The sequence below is a fragment of the Macrotis lagotis genome, chromosome 1 (assembly GCF_037893015.1).
Source record: "Macrotis lagotis isolate mMagLag1 chromosome 1, bilby.v1.9.chrom.fasta, whole genome shotgun sequence".
NCBI classification, from domain to species: Eukaryota; Metazoa; Chordata; class Mammalia; order Peramelemorphia; family Peramelidae; genus Macrotis; species Macrotis lagotis.
In genome coordinates this window covers 856,187,688-856,197,295 of record NC_133658.1, presented here as the reverse complement: position 1 = coordinate 856,197,295, position 9,608 = coordinate 856,187,688, and the positions used below count along the sequence as shown (strand labels likewise).

At 44.2% G+C, this 9,608-nt stretch overlaps 1 protein-coding gene across 1 annotated transcript in view; it reads left to right on the top strand.

The window, feature by feature from the left end:
• Positions 1 to 8,829: 8,829 nt before the first annotated feature.
• The window catches only part of SCMH1 (Scm polycomb group protein homolog 1), a 156,500-nt gene continuing 155,721 nt past the window's right edge, over positions 8,830 to 9,608 (top strand). Inside the window, exon 1 of the mRNA XM_074217760.1 lies at positions 8,830 to 8,929. The gene's annotated coding sequence lies outside the window, so the exon portion shown is untranslated. The remainder of the gene's footprint in view (positions 8,930 to 9,608) is intronic.

The following is a 9,608-nucleotide window of genomic DNA, read 5'->3' as shown; positions in this document are numbered from 1 at the left end:
CGAGAAGATAAGGGGTTTGAGAATATTGTAATGAATATTGGAACTAGAAGTTTCTGATTGAATAGTTTGGGGGGGGGGGGGAATTAGTTCACTGCATAACTGGGGACTGGCCGTTAAGTCTAGCTAGCAAGTCCAGAGTGCCAACTGATGCTGGAGAACCTGCTTCCAAGGAAGTTGAGTTGACACTTTGGAGCACTGGATAGACGTTCTACAATTATCTCTCTCCCTCTCCCTCTCCCTCTCCTTCCCCCATCTCTGTCTGTCTGTCTGTCTCTGTCTCTCTATCTCTTTGACTCTGTCTCTGTCTCTCTTGTCTGTGTCTGTCTGTCTCTCTCCTCCTTCTTCTCCCTCTCCTTTTTTCCTTTCTTTTTTCTCTCACTTTCTTTTTCTCTCTTTTCCCCCTCCTCTCTCTCTCTCTCTCTCTCTCTCTCTCTCTCTCTCTCTCTCTCTCTCTCTCTCTCTCTCTCTCACACACACACACACACACACACACACACACATCTCTTCTCTTTCTGATTTCTTCTTGACTGATAATGTCTGATGAGCAACACTATTATAAGGGGGTGATAAGAGTGAAATGAAGAGATCTGGATGATAATGCCATTAGACCCATTCCATCTCCATTGCAGGTCATTTCCTAGGCATGGTCTTGATTCTTTACTTTAGAATGTATTTTCATTTTAGGTAATGAGATTAAGTTGGAGGACACAATATTATGAGTTTCAAAAGGTCTTGAAATTAACTCAGAAGTTTCAGAAGTTTGGAAGTTGAGTTCATACTAGTTTTTTTTTTTATTTATTTGAGGCAATGGGGTTAAGAGTGACTTGCCTAAGGTCACACAGCTAGGCAAATTATTAAGTGTCTGAGGTCTGATTTGAACTCAGGTCCTCCTGACTCCAGGGCCAGTGCCCTATCCACTATGCCACCTAGCTGCCCCCTTATACTGGGTTTTATACTTAACTCAGCATCAGTGCCACAAGTATTAGCCTTGGGGAGCCAGTCCAGGAGTGATGAGGTCTAGGATATTTGTGGTACCACATTTGGACATGAGCTTGGTGGGATCACATCTCATCAGTACCCTCTGCCCTTCTGCTGGACCCTCCGATTAGAGGGTGGAGACATGGGTTCCAGGTTTCTACTGAAGAATGCCTAGCTGTGTGACCTTGAGTAAGTCACTATCTCCCCATTTCCAACCAGATACACAATTTTTTGAATTCCCTTGGACTTTTCCATGCCCTGATGCTATAGATCCTTCCCCTTTTCCTTCACTCTACCCCATTTCCAGCTTACTTTTGTAATTGACTTCTCCACTGAACTGTAAGTTCACTGAGGGCAAGAACTGTCTTGATTTTTATTTATATGTGAATCTCCAGTGATTAACACATAATAAATGCTTGATAAATATTTATTAACTGATCAATACTATATATATAAACCATGCTGAATATGAACACTCTAACCTAAGAGCCTGAGGTAGGATAGGGGAGGTAGCATATACCCCTGAAGTCTTAGGAGGAAATGTTTGTACTTCTATCCTTGCTACATATTTGAAGTAAATATCCCTTTGTAAAAGTTAATTAATGTTAATTGGTTATGTGTAATTGGAGTGCTAATTATTAGAGGCTAACAGTGAGAATAACACATCTAGAGTGGGAATTGGATGAGGTAATAGCAGTAGAAAGGGATATATGGGACATGCAAAGAGGACATGCACTTCTGGTGTAAGGGCTGGCTGTTTTTCAGGGTTGCTCATTCACCTCTGGTTTCTATCTGGCATTAGCTCTTGCCTATTATACTAAAGATATAGCCACAACTCAGTAAAAAAATCTTAGCAGAAGGGCTTAATAGGTTGAGGCTAATCAATGAGTCTCAAATCTTTTGGTGAGTTAGGGGGTTGACTACTTCAAACATGTGAAGACTTCCTTTGGCAGAATGGGTGGATGAATGAGAATAATTTATTCCAATGACCATGAAGGCAGGCACTCCGGAGTGCTTGGAGTTTGGTCAATCTTTGAAGACACCAAGGTCATCCACTGTATCTCAGACCATTTAATTATCCTGACTTTTATCTTACCACTGGACTTTGAAGATGAGAGGGTGAGACTGACAACTTTGTGCAGCTCAGCCCCACTTAAATTGAATTCACTTGTAATTCAAGACATCGCCCTGTGATGTCATTGGACCTCTTTGAAAATGAAGAAGAAAAATAAAAAATAGAAAAATGAAGAACAAATAACAACAGTAGCAGAGAGACATCTGAACCTTTCAGAATGTCCTTAGAACCCTGAGGGAGAGATGAAGCAGTCTAGCTCCAAGATCATGGGTCAAAGAGTACATAAGGCAATAGGAGATGTGAGGAAATTTAGATTTAGATAAACTCAATCCAGCATAACATTGAAAACCACTGGTACCATTGAGGCTAGGGCATTAAATCTATTTTCTTCTCTATTAAGGACTCTCTTTCTGTAGTTTGGACTGGGTTTAATCCCAAATTAGCCTAGTCTTTCAGCTCATTAAACTCCCATCCTGATATTGCAGGCAATAATTATTTAAAACTTAGGTTTAGGATCCCATCTAGATCCCCAAAAGCAAGAGAGAGTAAAAAGTACCCAATATAAAATGTGAATCAGGTGTAGAATAGGTATTTTATTCCTAAACACAAAAGAAATGCTAAACACACATCAATAAGCACAAATTTGAGAAAAACAAAGTAGAATTCAGTAACAACATAAAATCACTGCTACAATCTATTGGAAGGCTGATATTTAAATCTCATCAGAACATAAAACAGATGGTAAGATAGGCATTTAACATTTCACCTTCATTTCATGGCTAGGTGGTGCAGTGGATAGGGCACCAGCCCTGAAATCAGAAGTACCTAAGTTCAAATTTGACCTCAGATACTTAATAATTTCCTAGTTGTGTGTCATTGGGCAAGTCACTTAACCCCATTACCTTGCAAAAAATCAACCAAACAAACAAAAAACAAGTCAGGCTTGGGTCAGTCCTCTTGTTAGTGGCCATCTTTTCTAAAATCATTAGAGTAATTGCCAGGATCTCCTTTCTATCAATCAGTTCCAACTCAGTGGAACCCGGGACTCTTATTCCCCTGGAAATTCCTCTGGGTTTCTTTCTATAGGCATGTCTAACTCAAGGATGATAATCTATGGCCTATTAAGGAAACACACCTTATAAAAGGAGCCAGGCAGTTGGGGGTATATAAACATACTTTTAAGTTCAAGATTTAGATGGGAATCAAAGCAGGTGAGGTGGGAGGGAGATCGTTGACCATCTTCCCACTCCTTTACAGGGAGTCTAGAGATAGGTACTATTTGCCACATTAGTGTTGAAACATGAGAAACCAAGCCAGAAGCTCATTCCATTTTAAAAATCCTCTAAATCGTTCACTCCTCAGGAGTTACTGAAAGGATCACTTAATCATCTCAAAGCTCATCTTTTAGCAGTGGAGTCACACATGACTAGAAGCAGGCCCTAAAGTTTTCTGGTGATGATTAAGAACCAGGAAGGGCAGCTCTGAAAGTGATCCATGGGACAGCCTTCATTACACCAGGAACCTGAAAGGACTGGAGAATTACAAAATTCCATGTTAGAAGGGATCTCAGTAGCCATCTAATCCAATCCACAACTAAAAGAAATCATATATACATATATGTATATGTATGTGTGAAAAAGAAATTAAAGTATATAATATATTAATATAATTATAATTAATGATTATATTATAATTTATATTATATGATCATATATTATAAAATAATTACTATAATTATCTTGTATAATTATGTTAGTACTGTTTATGTAATAATGTTTTGTATAGGCATATAATATATTATGATATAATTAATATAAATATAACTATGCAACATGAATATGTATTAGATATTCTTCCCTAATATGTAACATGTTATATATTATGATATGATTAATACAAATATAATTATATAATATATAAGAAATCTTTATATAGAGAGATTTTTTTTTTTTGCAAGGCAAACAGGGTTAAGTGGCTTCCCCAAGGCCACACAGCTAGGTAATTATTAAGTGTCTGAGGCTGGATTTGAACCCAGCTCCTCCTGACTCCAGGGCCAGTGCTTTATTTACTACACCACCTATCCGCCCATACATACATACATATATATATATGTATGTATGTATGTATATATTTATTTATTTATTTATATTTGATTGTTAGTTTTTCCTGAATCCCTCAAAGGCTCAAAAGGATTTAGGATCTCATTGATTCAGGAGTTCTCTCCAACAATGCAGCTCACACCTATCCATGCCTGACTGTTCTGAAGGAGTATCTGTGTTGATCCCAAAGTTGTTGATCCCCACTATGGGTGCTCCACCCACTGTGATGGAATGGAGACCTTCCTCACTCTCTCCAACATCTTGATATCTCAAGGATACCACTGTCCTTGGAATGACACTCAATTTCTTGAGGGCCTTCTATGTGTAGGATATATACAGGTTGAAAACCACAGCCCCTGCCTTTCCAGTCTAATGGGAGAGGAGATCATTCATTCAACAGTCATTCATGGAGTACCTTTATCATGTGAAGACCAGAAGGAGAGATATAAAGTTTCATAAAGATGTGTTTTCTGTCCTCAAGATACTCATGGTCTGGGGGTGGCTAGGTGGCGTAGTGGATAGAGCACCGGCCTTGGAGTCAGGAGTACCTGGGTTCCAATCTGTCCTCAGATACTTAATAATTGCCTAGCTGTGTGGCCCTGGGCAAACCACTTAACCCCATTGCCTTGAAAAATCTAAAACAAAACAAAACAAAACAAAAATAATAGGGGCAGCTAGGTGGCACATCAGATAGAGCACCAACCCTGGAGTCAGGAGTATCTCAGTTCATATCTGACCTCAGACACTTAATAATTACCTCACCTTGTGACTTTGGGCAAGCCACTTAGCCCCCTTGCCTTGAACAAAAATCTAAAAAAAAAAACCCCAAAACAATAGATATCTAAATCCAACATCCAGCTTTATATATGATGAAAATAAAGTAGTGGCCCTTCCAATAAGATAAGAGGGAAAGCAAGGCTGTACATTGTGACCAACACTATTTGATATAGTGCTAAAAATAGTAATTGTAGCAATCAAGACAAGAAAAAAACTGAGGGAATAGACAAAGAAAAAACAAATCTATAGCATTTTTGCAAATGACACAATGGCTTGCTTAGAAAACCCAAAAGAAAATTAAAATTAATTGAAAAAACTAAAAAGTTTTGCAAAGTTGCAGGATCTAAAATAAATTCACACATATCATCAGCATTTCTACATTTAACAACCACACTCAGCAAGAAGAGATAGGAAGAAAAATTACATTTACTAAAACTACAGAGAATATTCAATATTTGGGAGTCTAAATATTAAGATACATACAGGAACTGTATGAATATAATTTCTTTTTTTTTTTAGGATTTTGCAAGGCAATGGGGTTAAGTGACTTGCCCAGGGCCACACGGCTAGGCAATTATTAAGTGTTTGAGGCCGGATATGAACTCAGGTACTCCTGACTCCAGGGCCAGTGTTCTATCCTCTGCGCCACCTAGCCACCCTAATATAATTTCAAGATACCCTTTACAAAATGATCAATGGATTAAGGAATTATTAATTGCTAATAAGAAGAATGAATTAATATTGAAAATGACAATGCCTTCTAATTTATTTATTCAATGTTATACCATCAAACTACTAAACAATTGCTTTGTTGAGTTAGAAAAAATAGCAATTTATCTGGAGGAACAAAAGGTCAAGAATCTCAAAGGAAATAATGAAAAAAAGTGGAAAAGAAGGGGGCCTAGCAATACCATATCTCAATCTATACAACAAAAAAGTCATAATGTTTTGGTATTGGTTAAGAAATAAAGAGGTCAATCAGTGAAACAGATTGGGCATACAACATTTAGAAACCAAAAAGAACCCCCCTAGACCAGGATTGATATGCCCAAAGACCCATAGTACTGTGGTAAGAACTAAGTTTGGAAGAAAAACTAATTGAAAAACCAGAAAGCAGTCTGGAGAAACTAGATATAAGTTGACATCTCACATCATACACCAGGATTCAATGTAAGTTTGACCTTTAAGATGACATCATAAACTGATTATGGAATTGAGGAAGAAATCACCTTTCAGATTTATAACTAATAGAAAAATTCATGCCCATATAAGGAATAACAGATTTTTTAAAAGCCAATTTTGACTATATAAAATCAGAAAAAGGTTTATATAAACAAAATCAATGCAGCTAAAATTAGAAGAGAATCAGGTAAATGGGGAAAAATCTTTGTGGAAGGTCACTAAAATCACTAATAAGTTATCATGTAACTATAAAAATATAGTTAATAAATGAATTTATTTCCAGTAAAATCAGGAGAAAAATAAAGATGTCCACTGTTGCCATCACTATTTGATATAATACTAGAAATATTAACTAAAATAATAAAACAAGAAAAAGAAACTGAAGGAATAAGCATAGACAAAGAAGAAACAAATTTATAGATGATTAAATGGTATATACTTAGATAACACTACAAGTGTGATGCAAGAAATGATGGAAGGGATGAGAGAAATCTGGGAAGATTTCTATAAGCTGACACCAGGTGAAGGGGGCCTCACCTAGAGAACAATTGATACAATAACATTAATGTTGCAAAGACAAACAACTTTGAAGGACTTATGAACTCTGAGTAATGTAAAGAACAACCATGATGAAATATCCAGAGGACTAATGATGAAGCATTCTACATCCCTTCTGGCAAGGAGGTGATGATTTGGGGTGCAAAAGGAAATCTTTTGTTAGATAACAATGTGAGAGTATTGCTTGACTCTGTATATTTGTTAGAAGGTCCCCAACATATACTGATAGTGGGGGACTCAGAGAGCATGACTCAATGGTGAAGGGAAGGGAATTACTAATTTTATTTTTATTAATTTTATTAATAAATTGTATAAATTTATAAATTTTATTAATAAAAAAAGAGCTAACCAAATCAAAACAAAGTAATTCATGAGAAATAAATTAGAGACTTGGAAAGTGCTATTTGTGGGGAATGGCTGTAACAGTCAATTGATCTGGAAAGTTTCCTGGAGTAGGCAGCATTTGAACTGGGCTTTTGATGGACAGTTGGGAGTGATGAAAGTTCAGTAGATAAAGAGGAAAAGGGAAAATGTGCCAGATACTGGAAGTAGTATGGTTAAAGTCATGAAGGCATGAGAACAGAAGATGTGTGTTCTAGTGAGCAAGCTGTCTAGTTTGGCTGGCAAGGAGAGAGTGTCAGAGAGAAGGTTCTGAAATGACAAGAAAGAGTTTATATGGAACTTTATTTGGTGGGCGATAGGGAGCCACTGAAGGTGGCAAGCAGAAGAGTGACACAGCCAGATCTTTTCGTGCAAATCAGCGTCTACAATACAGTGGAGAATGAGGTTGTCCACAGGTCTAAGCAGGGTGAAAAGAGAGATGTGAGTTGTGAGAAACCTTCAACTTGGAGATCAAGGGAAGATTTCAAGGAGTTTCAATTATCAGACAGACACTTCTTGGGCAAACAAAAGAGAAATAAAAATCTGGATGGTACAGCCAAATAACGTAAGGGAGGTAAATAGAGACTCAGAAAAGGGCAAGGCCACATCCATCTTTTGGAAAGGAACTGGGAAGCAGGAAAATTAGTTCTAGGCTCCTTTCTACTCCTAGCAGTTTGACTTTAGATAAGTCACATCTCCAGACCTCAGCTGCTTCTTCTGTAAAAGGAGGATAATACTATTTCCCCCTCTGAAGGTCAGCAGCTGGCCTGTTACGATTTCTTTAGGTTCTCTCCCATTTTAAGGTTTGAATACTTAAGATTCAAAGCCTCAGTTTTCACTGATTATAGACAAACTGGCTTCTTAGAAAACCAGATAGGGAAACTTTGGGCAAATGAGTTCCTTTCTCTGGTCCTCAGTTTCCCCATTTGTAAAATAAAAGGGGTTTGGCTAGTTGATCTTTAAGGTCCCTTTTAGCTCTCAGTCGGGGATGTGCGGTGGTTCCAGTCCAGGGTGTAAGTCTGGGGGAGGGACTGTGGACGCTTCTGGCCAGCTGGGTGCAGGGGAGCAGGGGTGGCCTGCTGCATGCCCCCCCCAGATGTCTGGGGATAGGTGGGAGGGTGGGATTCTGGGACCCTGATGAAGCAGCTCCTGGTCCTCTGGGTTTCGGGCCTCTCTGACCCTTGCACAAGCCCCAGAGCTTGAGAAAGAGGCAGGGGCTCTAGGGCCGCGGCTCCGGGGGGCTCGGGGGCTGCGAGGTGACCCCCACTGCGGGAGGTGGAAGGAGGGCTGGAGGGGCAGCCCGGGCCCCCATCCACCCTTCTCCTCTCCCGGGGGCAGTGGGCTTGCCCAAGGTCACGCGTGGGCACAGAGCAGCACTGGAACCCAGGGCTCCTGCCCCCGGTGCTCGACCTCCGCGCCCGCTGCCCGGCTGGGGCAGGGCCCCGAACGCGGGGGGCGGGGCCGGGGCGCCCCGAGGTGTTTGGGCTCTAGGCCCGGGCCGGGAGGCCCGCGGGGGGGGGGGGGGGGGGGGGGGCAGTGCGGGCGCGAGCTGCGCGTGTCCCGGCGCGTGTCCCTGCGCGTGCGCGCGCCGGGGGGGGCCGGGGGCGCGGCGGCACGGGGCAGCCGCGCGGGAGGGAGGCCGGGCGGCCCTCCGGGAGGCTGCGCGGTCACGCCCCCGCCGCTAGGCGGCGCCCCCCCCGGCCGCGCCGGGGCCGGGAGAAGAGGGCTCGCGGAGGGGGAGGGGAGGGAGCGGAGCCGCCCCCGCCCCGCCCCCGCCCCCTCGCACTGCGCAGCGGAAACATGGCGGCGGGAAGGGAGCGAGTGTGAGCCGCCGCCGCCGCCGCCTCGGCCGCTGCCGCCTCCGCCCCGGCCGCCTCAGGTAAGCGCCGCGGCGCCCGGCCCGCCCGGCCCGCCCGGCCCGGCCCAGCGCGGCCCGGGGGCCTCGGCCGCCCCGCCGGCCCGGCCCGCCCGCCTGTCAGCGCGGCCCGCCCGCGCCGGGCCCAGCAGGCCCCGAGGACAGCCCCGCGCCCCGCGCCCGGCCCAGGCCGCCCCGGACACCCCCGACAGCGGCGGGGCCCCGGGGCGGGGCCCTGCGGGGATGCAGGACCCCCAGCCACGGGGTCCGAGCAGGATGGGCCCCCAGGGTCAGACCGGGACCCCGAGGGCATGACAGCCCCCCCCACAGATGGGGACCCCGAGGGCATGACAGCCCCCCTACAGATGGGGGACCCCGAGGGCATGACAGCCCCCCCACGGACCGGGGACCCCGAGGGCATGACAGCCCCCCCACGGACCGGGGACCCCGAGGGCATGACAGCCCCCCCACGGACCGGGGACCCCGAGGGCATGACAGCCCCCCCACAGATGGGGACCCCGAGGGCATGACAGCCCCCCCACGGACCAGGGACCCCGAGGGCATGACAGCCCCCCCACAGGACCGGGGACCCCGAGGGCATGACAGCCCCCCCACAGATGGGGACCCCGAGGGCATGACAGCCCCCAGGCTGGGACCCCGAGGGCATGACAGCCCCCCACAGATGGGGACCCCGAGGGCATGA